This window comes from Culex pipiens, chromosome 1, assembly GCF_016801865.2.
Source record: "Culex pipiens pallens isolate TS chromosome 1, TS_CPP_V2, whole genome shotgun sequence".
NCBI classification, from domain to species: Eukaryota; Metazoa; Arthropoda; class Insecta; order Diptera; family Culicidae; genus Culex; species Culex pipiens.
In genome coordinates this window covers 5,868,823-5,882,770 of record NC_068937.1, presented here as the reverse complement: position 1 = coordinate 5,882,770, position 13,948 = coordinate 5,868,823, and the positions used below count along the sequence as shown (strand labels likewise).

At 34.3% G+C, this 13,948-nt stretch overlaps 1 protein-coding gene across 2 annotated transcripts in view; it reads right to left on the bottom strand.

Annotated features, from left to right (window-relative positions):
• Positions 1-13,948, bottom strand: part of LOC120421063 (uncharacterized) — an 82,008-nt gene that overhangs the window by 46,100 nt on the left and 21,960 nt on the right. Inside the window, exon 3 of one of the 2 annotated variants that reach the window (XM_052706380.1) lies at positions 4,322-4,460. The exons of the other annotated variant lie outside the window; for it this stretch is intronic. The gene's annotated coding sequence lies outside the window, so the exon portion shown is untranslated. Of the gene's footprint in view, positions 1-4,321; positions 4,461-13,948 lie in introns of those variants that run through there. 2 annotated transcript variants of the gene reach the window in all.

Sequence of the window (13,948 nt, the reverse complement as noted above, 5' to 3'; positions counted from 1 at the left end):
TTTTTCAGCATCTTACTCAATGTTGTTATTTTGGAGCTCGCTTCGCTTTACTCTCTTCTTCGGTTGCGACGAGCTGCGCGCGCGCGTCTTGGTCGTCCTTCGAGGAGATCGACAACCGGAGGGTTTACTTTTTTCGTTTCAGGAAAAACCTAGGAGGCGTCCAGAAGAAGAGAGACGGGGGGAGCAAGAAGAACACACCTTGAAAGCGAAGCCCCGAAAAGTGGTGGAAATTGGAGAAAGAAGTTCCTGCTTCTTGTGTTGTGCAAAAAAAATAATGAAGAAAAAAGATGTAAAATAGGAGGATTTGCTGAGACAGGGAGGTAGGACGCGAGTCCTTTTCAGGTTGTGTGTTGTGTGTTTTCTTCCTTCTTAATTTTTATTTTTTGCAAAAAACGTAACGTGAGTGAGTGTGTATTTAACAAAAGATGAGCCGGTTTGCTTGCTTGTTGACGGTAATGCCTCATGCAACTTTTTTTTTCGCTTGTGAATTTTTGCAATTTTCTTCTTTGTGCCTGTTGAAAAGAAGGCTTAGTTGCGATTCAAATTTCCTGGCCTGGCCAGACGAGGACGGGACCGGACTAGAGAGGCAAGCAAGAGCAAGAACAAGCGAAAACTGGTTGACGAAACTGGGATATCGAGAAGTGGTACAGTACTCACACTGCGTGTGGCAGATTGGCAATAATGGGTTTTATGACGCTTGCGGAGTAGCCTCTGGAAGGAAATCATCGCAAACAGGGATGATTTCGTTGCGCAAAACTTATCAACTGTTGACAGCATTGACAGATCATTGTACTTACCAGAATACACCGCAACCAATAAAAAACACCTCAACATACGAATGTCTCTTCAGGGGGTACCTTGATTCTGAAGTCCGTGATCGAGAAAGGCATCTCAAAATTTTCGTATTTTTCATTCTGAGTTTTATACATTTTGAAAACATAAGAAATTACTAAAAACTTCATGATTTTCTAGTTGCCCTTCTCTATCACGGACGTCAAAATCGAGGTACCCCAAAGGAAGCAACTTCAGATCGACGTGTTTTTTTTTAAATTTTTGGTAAGTACAAAGGTTGCGGTTTATTCTGGTAAGTACAATGGTCTGTCAATTCTGTCAATAGTTAGTATGATCTGTGCAACGAAATCATCCCTGTTTGTGATGATTTCCTTCCAGAACGTAGTTTTATAAAAGAAATCTTTTTTCTGAAGGCCGTAATCGAGAAAGGCTTTTAAAAATTTACGTAATTTTTTCTCAATTTTATGCAATTTGAAAACATAAGAAATCGCTAAGAAATTGATGACTGTCCAGTTGCCTTTCTCTATCACGGACGTCAGAATCGAGGTACCCCAAAGGAAGCAACTTCAGATCGAGGTGTTTTTTTTTAAATTTTGGTAAGTACAAAGGTTGCGGTTTATTCTGGTAAGTAAAATGGCCTGTCAATCCTGTCAATAGATAATAAGATCTGAGCAACGAAATCATTTCTGTTTGTGATGATTTCCTTCCAGAACGTAGTGGTTACGGGATAGTCGAAAAAAAATCCGCGCCAAATCCGCGCCGACCGAAACCCCAATCCGCGCGAAATCCGCGCCATATAAAAAATCGCGACCAACATTCAAGAAATGTTATTTCCAAAGAAAAAAACTAATACAGAAAGTATTTGATAAAAAAAAATTAAACTCGTTTTATGTTTGAAGGAATGAAAGCAAAAAATCCTTTTGAAAAATACCTCAAGAGACGTCAAAAAAAGTGTCACAAAAAAAATCTTGTTGCCAATCAGAGGGACTTAACAATAATTTTGACCAATATAAACAAAATCGAAAATTATAAACCAATATAAACAAAATTTAAAAATCCAATAAATGAAATTTAACTTCAAAAATATAAGCTCAAAAAACCAAAATCTAAAAGTTTAATATGATTTAATTTAAGATTTCGAAATTCTAAAAATTCAAAATCTATGAATTTTAATACAGATTGTATTATAAATTCCTCACTAAAATTTCATTCCGAAACAAATTGCATTTCTAATATTTGAAATATTTTCTTCTAAAAATTTAAGAATTTAGGAATTTAAGAATTTAAGAATTTAAGAATTTAAGAATTTAAGAATTTAAGAATTTAAGAATTTAAGAATTTAAGAATTTAAGAATTTAAGAATTTAAAAATTTAAGAATTTAAAAATTTAAAAATTTAAGAATTTAAGAATTTAAGAATTTAAGAATTTAAGAATTTAAGAATTTAAGAATTTAAGAATTTAAGAATTTAAGAATTTAAGAATTTAAGAATTTAAGCATTTAAGAATTTAAGAATTTAAGAATTTAAGAATTTAAGAATTTAAGAATTTAAGAATTTAAGAATTTAAGAATTTAAGAATTTAAAAATTTAAGAATTTAAAAATTTAAAAATTTAAGAATTTAAGAATTTAAGAATTTAAGAATTTAAGAATTTAAGCATTTAAGAATTTAAGAATTTAAGAATTTAAGAATTTAAGAATTTAAGAATTTAAGAATTTAAGAATTTAAGAATTTAAGAATTTAAGAATTTAAGAATTTAAGAATTTAAGAATTTAAGAATTTAAGAATTTAAGAATTTAAGAATTTAAGAATTTAAGAATTTAAGAATTTAAAAATTTAAGAATTTAAAAATTTAAAAATTTAAGAATTTAAGAATTCTTAATTTATTTGAGATTTGAGTTTTTTTTTTGTTTTCTAAATTGTTTTGAATTTAATATTTTTTAGTTTTGAAATTTTAGATTTCGAAAAATTTTGAATATGAATTCTGATTTTTTTTTTGTTTAGAAAAACGATTTAAAAAAAAAGTTTAGAATTTTTGAATTTCTGAAGCTTTGAATTTTGAATGTTCTGATCTTTTTATTTTCGCCAAGAATTGCTAAATTTATAAAAAAAATATTTCTACGAATTAAATCCCATCTAAAATTCGAAAGTGGAGGCCAGCTTCTGTTACGTCCAATCAAGCTCATATTTAGCGGCCATCAGAACAAGCCCCAATAATCGTTTTTGTTACACAGTCCAATGTCTATATCTTCGGGAAAATTTTGTAATATTTGATTTACAACATTATAAATTGAATAAATCCAGTATAAAATTAAAAATAAATAAGGTTAAAAATCATTACAAACTCAAAAGAAATTAAATATTCAGAGCCGGAGATGTTAAGAAATGCCAAGAAACATAAAAATAATTCATCTTCATTTTTCGACGGTTCGTACTAAGAAAATACAAACAAACATTTTTAGAACAAAATTCATTTAATAAATATGAAATTCTTCAACTCAGTAGAAAAAACAAATTATCGTAACTCCTGATAATATTTTTCTTAATTACTTGAAAATAATTCTCTCCTCTCAATTAATTTATTTATCAAAATTGCCATCCGCGCGAAATCCGCGCCTGAGCAAAATTAGCCAGCAAATCCGCGCCAGATCCGCGCCGTCCGTAACAACCCTGGAAGACCTAGATATTTGTTATAAATACGAGTTCTTTAACGTCTATATTGCCACAATTCAGTTCATGCTTAAATTCAATAATTTTACAAACAAATCGATTTTCCCTAGGGCATCTATTAAAATCGAAACATTAGTGACGATTCACTTTTTAACGCTATTCAAATGATTCAGAGAAAGACCATAGTTCTTTGCAGTCAAGCTCATTGAGACATCAGAAGAAAAAATCCTCCCTCAAGGCAATTCACCAGGGATCAAAATCCCATCAAACTGTGATCCCGAATCCTGACTGATCCTTGCAAACGGATCCATTTATCATGCGGCATGGCTTCTCACAGCGAACTCAAACGCCAGCCTAAAACCACTCATAAATGTCATCCCCGGAGCCAGACAATGCCAAACACAACGCGACACCAAAATTCCAAAGTCATCGATCCAAAACTCAATGACACTTCACCAAGCAAAAAAAAAAATCTTTCAAAAGAAATTCATTGACGGTGTGTGCCAACCTTTCTTTCGCTTCCAGGAAAGATGCCCACCTTTTTCCCTCTTGGCTTCCAAAAGTAAGCAGTGTAACAGCATGCCAGCTGTGCGAGCCCCGAAGGAAAAAAGTGCATACTTTTGGGGGTTGCACAATTGTTGCGCTGCAGGGCGTGAGTCCCTTAAGAAAATGACTTTTTTTCGTTTTCGGAAGACCGTTAAAAGGTGCGAAAACTGTAATTTGTTATTGTAGCTGCTTCCAGAAGTCGCTTGAAAGCGCTTGGTGACAGTTCGTTCGTTTTTTTTTATTATTTCAGGGAACGTGTCAAAAGTCAAATTGAGACACTGACTCGAAGAAACAGACCGGGGATGCACCGCAAATGAAGTTTGATGAGTTTCGATGGATTGGGATTTGATGTGTCATGGCAGCTGGAGGTGACTTTCTTTTCCAGCGAGCATGATTTGGGAAACGGTTTAAGATTACCTTCAACAGATGTTCGAGAAATGAAATGCAACCAACCTGGAAAGAAGGAGAGAAAGAAGAAAAGTTAGACGTAATCGATTCATTGATTAAATTTTATAACGATTAGAAAACTTTAAATTTAAGGTTGATGCCTTTCTCGATTACGGACGTCAGAATCGAGGTACCCCCAATAAAATCACTTCCGATTGAAGTGTTATTTTTTTTCGCAGCGGTTCATTCAGGTAAGTACAAAAGTCTGTCAAACTGTCATTCTGTCAAAAAATTCAATTCTGAGCAACGAAGTCATCCCTGTTTGTGATGACTTCCTTCTAGAGTTATTTTTTCTAGTGTTTTTTATGCATTTCTCGATTACGGACTTCATATTCGAGGTACCTCTGAAAAAAAACTCTCGATTGAAGTGTTTTTTTATTGCAGCGGTTAATTCATGTAAGTACAAATGTCTGTCAAACTGTCACTCTGTCAAATAATTCAACTATGAGCAACGAAGTCATCCCTGTTTGTGATGACTTCCTTCCTGAGTTTTTTTTTCTAGTGTTTAGGCCGTTGCAAATACTTTTCAAAGTTTTATCGCCCCCCCAAAAGTCGGGAATCCCAAGCATACCTGCCTAATCTTTTTTCTAATTCTTGAATAATTTTGTAATATTTTTTACATAGAACCTTTTGAAAAGTATGCGAGAATTCTTCTTAAGTAACTTAATTAAAATTTAAGGTTTCTTTCACTATTGGGTAATTCTCTACCAACTCACACGAAATCGGGAAAAGTTGCCCCGATCCCTCTTCGATTTGCGTGAAACTTTGTCCTAAGGGGTAACTTTTGTCCCTGATCACGAATCCGAGGTCCGTTTTTTGATATCTCGTGACGGAGGGGCGGTACGACCCCTTCCATTTTTGAACATGCGAAAAAGAGGTGTTTTTCAATAATTTGCAGCCTGAAACGGTGATGAGATAGAAATTTGGTGTCAAAGGGACTTTTATGTAAAATTAGACGCCCGATTTGATGGCGTACTCAGCATTCCGAAAAGACGTATTTTTCATCGAAAAAAACACTAAAAAAGTTTTAAAAATTCTCCCATTTTCCGTTACTCGACTGTAAAAAAATTTGGAACATGTCATTTTATGGGAAATTTAATGTACTTTTCGAATCTACATTGACCCAGAAGGGTCATTTTTTCATTTAGACCAAAATTTTTCATTTTAAAATTTCGTGTTTTTTCTAACTTTGCAGGGTTATTTTTTAGAGTGTAACAATGTTCTACAAAGTTGTAGAGCAGACAATTACAAAAATTTTGATATATAGACATAAGGGGTTTGCTTATAAACATCACGAGTTATCGCGATTTTACGAAAAAAAGTTTTTTTGTGGTAAATATTTTTAACTGTTGAACTAAATTCATTAAGTCATTTTTTTTCCCAAATGATTCCCTTGAATTTTGTGTGAGTATGTGTAAAATACTTTAGATAACGCTTGATTTTCAGTTATCGGAAAACTTATATATCGAAAAAATCACTTTAAAAAATAATTTTTTTCATTCAGAACAAACATTGTGTTGAAAACATGAAAAAAATGAATTTGTTAAAAATTAATCCAACAATTTTTGATTAAAGTTATTGCAAATATGTTAAAAGATTTTTTTCTTTCAAACATTTCACATAAAATAAGTGGTAATACATAAAATCTTATCAAACTTTTTTTTTTTTTCATTGAAAAAAATTAAAGCAGTTAAATACTGACAACTAGATAAATCAACATAAATTCAAAAAATCAATAACAAAATTTACAAAATTCAAAAGGAAACTTTGTAAAAACATTTTTTACGAATTCCTCGATATTTTCAAAAGTATTGTAAAGAATAACAGCTATCATATTTTAAATTTAGTTATCTTTAACTTTTTGTCATTTCCAGTTGAAACGAAGTATCAAAAACTATAGTTTTGCCAATTTAAAAAATAAATATTGAAATTACAAATATTATTAAGCTTTTGGTTATTTTTCAAAGACTTATTGTTTATGTTTCTATTCGAAATCAAAACAATGAATGCTTCAATTTTTAAAGGTTTTTTTTTTTAGAAATTTGTTGTTAAATTTCTGTTTATCGAAAGATGTCGATAGTTTTATTTTCTTTAAATTCGTTTAGGTTTTTTTATGGTTTATATAGACTTTTTATAAGGAGTTTTTTTGTTTGAAAACCTTCTTTAGATAAGAAATGCCTATTATTTGAGATTCTGGAAAAGTCGGGAAAAATTCGGGAATTTCAAAATGTTATTTGAGTGGTCACCATGTGAAAACTAATGATTGCAAAACAACTGGGCAGGTGTAAAATGCACTTTAAAACACTTTTTTCATTCAAATGTTGAGACCATGGCTTGTTATTTAAATTTTTATATTTTTATATATTTTTTATGTTTTTGCCCCCTCCCCGTCCCCCTCGACTTTGGTCAGAGTCGAGGGAAATAAACTTCAAAAAATATTTGCAACGGCCTTAGATCATGTTAGATTAGTTTTATTGTTTGTATTGACAGATTGAAAAATGTTAAACGATTCCAAATTTAAAAAAAAAAAATAACATTTTTCTCGATTACGGACTTCAAAGTCGAGGTACCCCCGAAAAACAAGCTCTCGATTGAAGTGTTTTTTTTTTCTTTTTTTTTTGCAGCGTTTAGTTCATGTAAGTACAAATGCCTGTCAAACTGTCACTCTGTCAAATAATTCAACTCCGAGCAACGAAGTCATCCCTGTTTGTGATGACTTCCTTCTAGAGTTTTTTTTTTCTAGTGTTTAGGCCGTTGCAAATATTTTTCAAAGTTTATGTCGCCCCCCCCCTCCCCCTTCAAAATCGGTTCGAAAAATCAGGGGCAAAAAAATATTTTTTCAAAAACCTTCAAAATTTTAAAGGAAATATAAGTCTAACCAACTGAAAACCTTTAGAAATGCATTTTTCTGTGTTTAAAATCATATTCATCATATTTTCAATTTTTGTGGAATTCCAATGTACAGCACCACAAAAAGTTTTTTTTTCGGCGAAAAGAAAAATCTCTTCAATACATGGATATTGTGAAAACAGGGTGGCCACTCAAGTCGGGAATTCGCCAAAATCCGCTAAAAATCGGGAAAAAGTCGGGAATTTGTGATTTTTTGTCAGAAAGTCGGGAATCCCAAGCATACCTGCCTAATCGTTTTTCTAATTCTTGAATAATTTTGTAATATTTTTTACATAGAACCTTTTGAAAAGTAAGCGAGAATTCTTCTTAAGTAACTTACTTAAAATTTAAGGTTTCTTTCACTATTTCAATTTATATGATAATTGAAAGGTTTTTTTTAAGACATAAAAAATATTTTTAAACTCTAGATGCATTTGACACATAATTTTATAATATTTTTAATGAATCAAAGGTTTTTTTTTATTTATTTTTGTTTATCAAACATTACCTCTTGTTCTTACTCTAACTTAAAACAACAACAAAGTTAATGAAAAAATATAATAAAAATTGAGTTTAATTTTAACGATTATGGCTAGCGCAAACGTATGATTCTGTTTGATTTGATCACATTGATTGAATATTTGATAGAAGATTCCAACTTGAGTTAGGCAATTTTTTTTGTGGTAAATATTTTCAACTGTTGAACTGAATTCATTAAGTCATTTATTTATTTTTTTTCCAAATGATTCCCTTGGAAAACTTAAATATGGAAAAAATCACTTTAAAAAAAAATCATTTTTTTCATTCAGAACGAACATTGTGTTGAAAACATGAAAAAAATGAATTTGTTAAAAATTAATCCAACAATTTTTGGTTAAAGTTATTGCAAATATGTTAAAAGATTTTTTTCTTTCAAACATTTCACATAAAATAAGTGGTAATACATAAAATCTTATCAAACTGTTTTTTTTTTCATTGAAGAAAATTTAGGCAGTTAAATACTGACAACCAGATAAATCAACATAAATTCAAACAATCAATAACAAAATTTACAAAATTCAAAAGGAAACATTGTAAAAACATTTTTTTTAACGAATTCCTCGATATTTTCAAAAGTATTTTAAAGAATAATAGCTATCATATTTTAAATTAATAATATTTTTAATTTAGTTATCTTTAACTTTTTGTCAGTTCCAGTTGAAACGAAGAATCAAAAACTATAGTTTTGCCAATTTAAAAAAATAAATATTGAAATTACAAATATTATTAGGCTTTTGGTTATTTTTCAAAGACTTATTGTTTATGTTTCTATTCGGAATCAAAATAATGAATGCTTCAAATTTAAAGGTTTTTTTTAGAAATTTGTTGTTAAATTACTGTTTATCGAAAGTTGTCGATAGTTTTCATTTCATTTTCATTTCATTTATTGGATTGTTTTGGCAAAAACATCAGTGCAGTAATTATCCTAAGCTGAGATATGGGGTACCTTTCAACAGCTGACTAATTCAAACGGTGTTAGAGTTTACTGGTACACGAGAGAAAAATTGAGCAGGGGAAGGAAAAAAGTTACAAAATAACCTCCGAAATTGCTAATAGATAGGGGATAGTTAGAGGAAAGGACTTGTCGATAGTTTTATTTTCTTTAAATTCGTTTAGGTTTTTTATGGTTTATATAGACTTTTTATAAGGAGTTTTTAGTTTGAAAACATTCTTTAGATAAGAAATGCCTATTATTTGAGATTCTGGAAAAATTGGGAAAAAGTCGGGAATTTCAAAATGTTATTTGAGTTGTCACCATGTGAAAACTAATGATTTTCTTGTACTTACCCGTTGTAATCTGCTTCCAACTCAACCATCACACTTCACTAAACTTAGTACTTACCTTGAGAGTCAGTTGTTGCAGGAGTCTTATCAGAGGTACCTTGATTCTGACGTCCGTGTTAGGGAAGTCAACCTACCGTTAAAAAATTATTACTTACCTTCTGTTATTTTTTTTTTTTTTTTGAATATCCAATCCAAGGTACCTCGATTCTGACCAAGGTCTTCCACGAATATTTAGGGTCTTGTTAGCATTTTTTTATTACATATTTTTGGAAGGATTTTTTAAATACAAAAGAACAGAAAACTAATTGTAGCACCTAATCTCGTGAACAAACCTTCTTTTCTAGAAATATTTGCCAAAACAGCCTCAATCCAGCAAATAGTTCCCAACTTTGAGGTAGGTCCACCAACTTCATTTCGCAAATCCCACCACACAGGCCAAGACGCCGCCGTAGGTAACCTCATTAAAATTGCATTAATCTTCCATTCCAGGCGAAAATCCCCGCTCCGCACAAAGCAAAACTGTGCCGAAAAACCTGAATAAACATCAGGAAGTTGCACAAGACGTTCGTCGATTTCCCTTACAGAGTAAGAAATTCAATTAACCATAATCTCCTGAGGATCACCGTCGAAGAGAGAGGTCCTTGCTACTTCTGGTTGGCCTGGACAAAAGGGTCCTCCTTTTTTCAAATATGTGTAATTTTTTGCTTTTCTTCCTTCCAGGTTTGCCTCAAGTGGCGAGAAAGCAATCTTGGCAAGGATTAGAATTTCTTTTTTGCGAGTTGCTTCAAGAAAGGATAATGACTTGGGTTTTTTTTTTCAAGTTTGGCGAAAACATCTGTTCCTAGCAGGAATTACGCACGTCTTGAAGCAAGATTTAGAGTTTCCTAAGCGGAAACGTCCCAAATTAATTGAGTGATTTTTCGTTTGATTTAACGCGATCCATAAAGCACGACAAACAATTTCATGTTTGACAAAGCGTCGCGCACAAGCCCGCAAAGGGAATTAATTAAGAGTGAAAGTAATAAAAGTCATCGTAAAAGTCATAATATTTTATCTCGAAACGGCGGCACCCTTCCGCGTTCGCGAGTCCCTTAAATTACCACGCATTTTTTTTTGGAAAAAGACGACAATCGTGATGAGTTTGAAGGGGGAGTCGATAACGATCATAACGTTTAAAATATGTTGCTCATTTGTTGTCGAGAGATGACTCAATTTGTTTGAATTTGGAGTTCAAATCGTCACTATTCATGAAAGGGGTTTCCCTATCACGGACGTCAGAATCGAGGTACCTTGGATTGGATAGACCTAAGTTTTCAACAGAAGGTAAGTAATAATGACCTGATGGTTGACTTCCCTAACACGGACGTCAGAATCAAGGTACCTCTGATAAGACTCGTTCTATAATTGACTATCAAGGTAAGTACTAAGTTTAGTGAAGTGTTTGAAGCGGATTACAACGGGTAAGTAAAAGTTCTGTCAAATCTGTCAACGATATCTCTGAGCAACGAAATCATCCCTGTTTGTGATGATTTCCTTCCAGAGTATAACTAAACTAGCTTTTTTAGTGGAATCTTTTCCAATTAGGTGATTTAGGAGACATAACTTCAACTTTTCAAAGAAATCTGTAGGAAAATCGTGTAGGCTTGTACTTTTCCCACCAAACTAGCACTTCCCATCTATCAACCGATAAGATTAGTTCAAGACACAACCCCTCGGGTGCACGCCTTCCTCGACCTAATCGTATCACCCCGAAATACATGATAGATCTGTGTGCAATGTTGGTGGTGGCAGCTCAACGAAAGTTAATGAGGCACGTCCCCGTGACTTTAACCCTCACCGCGCGCACTTATCTCTCGTGTTACTTTTCCGAGGCTGAGGGCACCACCATTATCGGGCAAAACTACTTGAGCGCGCGTTAATGGACGACGCTTGAGGCTGTATGCATGCTAACATATGGTTTTTATTTGTTTTACTCGCGTCCTGCTAGAATTAGCTCGACGCTTCGCGTTGGGACTAGACTGTGTTCGTTCTAGCCGTTACGGTCTAGGGAGAACCAGACGCGCCGTATTTTGCCAGGCACAGCTGAACTCAGAGGACTTTGTGCACACGTTTGAAGCTGAGGAAGATGATCATTTGTCACCGGGTTTGGGTTGCTTTGCACGAAAATAGTTTTGGAAAATTTAGTTACAAGCTAAATGAGTTTCCCGAACACGGACGTAAGAATCGAGGTACCTCTGGAAGGCTTCTTAGAAAATGTCGAGGTAAGTACTAGGTTAAGTAAGTTAAATTAAAAAAATGAGTTTCCTGAACACGGACGTCAGAATCAAGGTACCTCTGGTAAGGATTCTAAAAAAAGTGAATTTCAAGGTAAGTACAAAGTGTAGTGTAGCGTTTGTAGCAGACTCAAACTGGTAAGTACATTCTGTCAACGCTGTCAACCATCTCTGCGCAACGAAGTCACCCCTGTTTGCGATGACTTCGTTCCACAGTCAAGACTGAAGTTTTTCCTCAATCGCCTACTCTGATTGATGGGCAAACAATAACACTCCCAGTCCATCAACAACCCGTTTGATTTGACGTTTGTCAAGGCTGGCCTCCTGCTGCGGTGTAATCATTTCCGTTGCGGAATCCGCCGCATTTTTTCTCCATCCTAGAAGATCCATAGATCAATTTTCAATGGGTGTCCAATAAATTACACGCCAATTGCATTCAGGCCTCCGACCACCAACTCTCTAACAGCGAAAAAAGGGGGAAAACTATCTCTGCTTAGGGTGGGTTGCACTTTCACCAGGGTTTCAAATTGCGCGTGGTTCCTGTTCTCTACACGGTCCATAAACAGATACAGAAAGGAGGCAGGGACGAAACACATAAAACTAATTACACACCTTTCCACTTAGCAGTAAATTAGAACTCAAAGGGAGCATTGTTACGGGGGCTTTTTGTGTTTCCAAGAAAAGAAATGTTCTTTTAGCTCGTGTGTTGCATAAAGCGAGGAGGAGTGATTTGTGTTGACATCGGTTTTGGCAAGGAATTTGCCGCCAAATAGTTTTGAGATGACGCAGAGTCGAGATACTCCGACACTTTATTGCAAAATATCATAGTTTCCCAATCACAGACGTAAGATTCAAAGTATCCATATCATGCATATAGCTTTGAAGCTCGATTACTTGGTAAGTACAATAACATTATTTCAAGATGAAACGTGTAATTGGAGCAGATCAATCTGGTAAGTGACTATTCTGTCAAAGTCAACCATCTCTGAGCAATGAAATCATTCCTGTGTTTGATGATTTCCTTGCAAGAGTATCAAAATTATGTTTTTTCAAACACTTATTTCCTAACCTCTTCAAATATTTCTCAACCGATGTTATCAACAGGGGTCACCCCTTAAACCAGGACGACCCTTAACTCCTCGGGACATCTTCACTCCTTCTTGAACGATAATTACATTTCCATACGGTTTTGTTCATTATAATTTTTCCCCTTTTCCGACTTCCGGACTACACGAGATCTTATCTGAATCTTCGACAAATAAGACATATTCTCAAAGAAAGGAAAGACCCCGCGCACCTCTTTCCTTTTTTTTTGCAGGAGGTCAGACAGACAACAAAAACGGGAAAATCTTTTATTTTCTCCTCAACGCAAACGTTTGAAAAGAGGGGGAAAACGGTGCACCAGACAATGCAAACGTCATTATGACAATGGCACAAGCCGGCGATCCCTGTCTCTGTTTGTGACGGCGAGGTTTGGAAAAGTGCAGGGACAATCGGGTCGGAGAGGGTGCGAGATCGACGATTGATTTCGCCGTTGAAGGATGAGTTTGCACCAGTTGTAACGGTTTGAAAGGGGTCGATTTTGCGAAAATGTTGAGCGCTTCCTATTTGGGCGATGCCAAACGGAACTGTCAAACGATTGTCGAACAGCGGATTATCGATGACATTGCGAGCAAATATTTTCTTTTGTTACACGACACCCCTAATGATTAAGATATTCATTTGAATATTTTACCATAGCGGTGAAGGTAATGATGGACTGAAAACCAACATTTTATACTCTGGAAGGAAATCATCACAAACAGGGATGATTTCATTGCTCAGAGATTGTTTACGTTTGACAGAATTGACAGAGCGATGTACTTACCAAACCAGCCTGCTTCGATCTATTTGTACTTACCAGCGTGGAATAATATTATTGTACTTACCTGCTCAACACTACAGGGTTCTAGTTGGGGTACCTCAATTCTTACGTCCGTAATTGAGAAAGCATCAACATTTGAATTCAAGTATGAATTGAGGTACCTTGATGTTGACGTCTGTTTTAGAGAAGCTGAAGAATTATTATTTAGAAATAACTATTATTTACACAGATAAAGGCACAGATTTCAAAGTACAAATATTACAATATTTGTTTCAATACTATCAACCCAACAAGTTGCAAAACTACTCCTTTCTCGCACCACATCCTGTCTCGACAGGACCCTCCCTATCACAACGATCACAAACTCCAGATGGACACAAGTCTGGACAAGTCTCCCGCTGATTGGCCAACAATGGTCCGACAATTATAAACCAATTGAGAGATAGCGCGTCTGGATCCCTGCTCGGTTTCCGATCATGCAAATTTTCCCGGTTTTTTTTTACGCGACCAAGATTTATTGTTATTTATTATTCCTGACAGAGAGAGAGAGACAGCAAAAAGGAAGCTTGGAAAGGGAAGAGAATCCTTTTTTTTTCGCGACCCCAGCCAGACAGTCTTTGGAAATTTTTTGAACAATCGTGGCC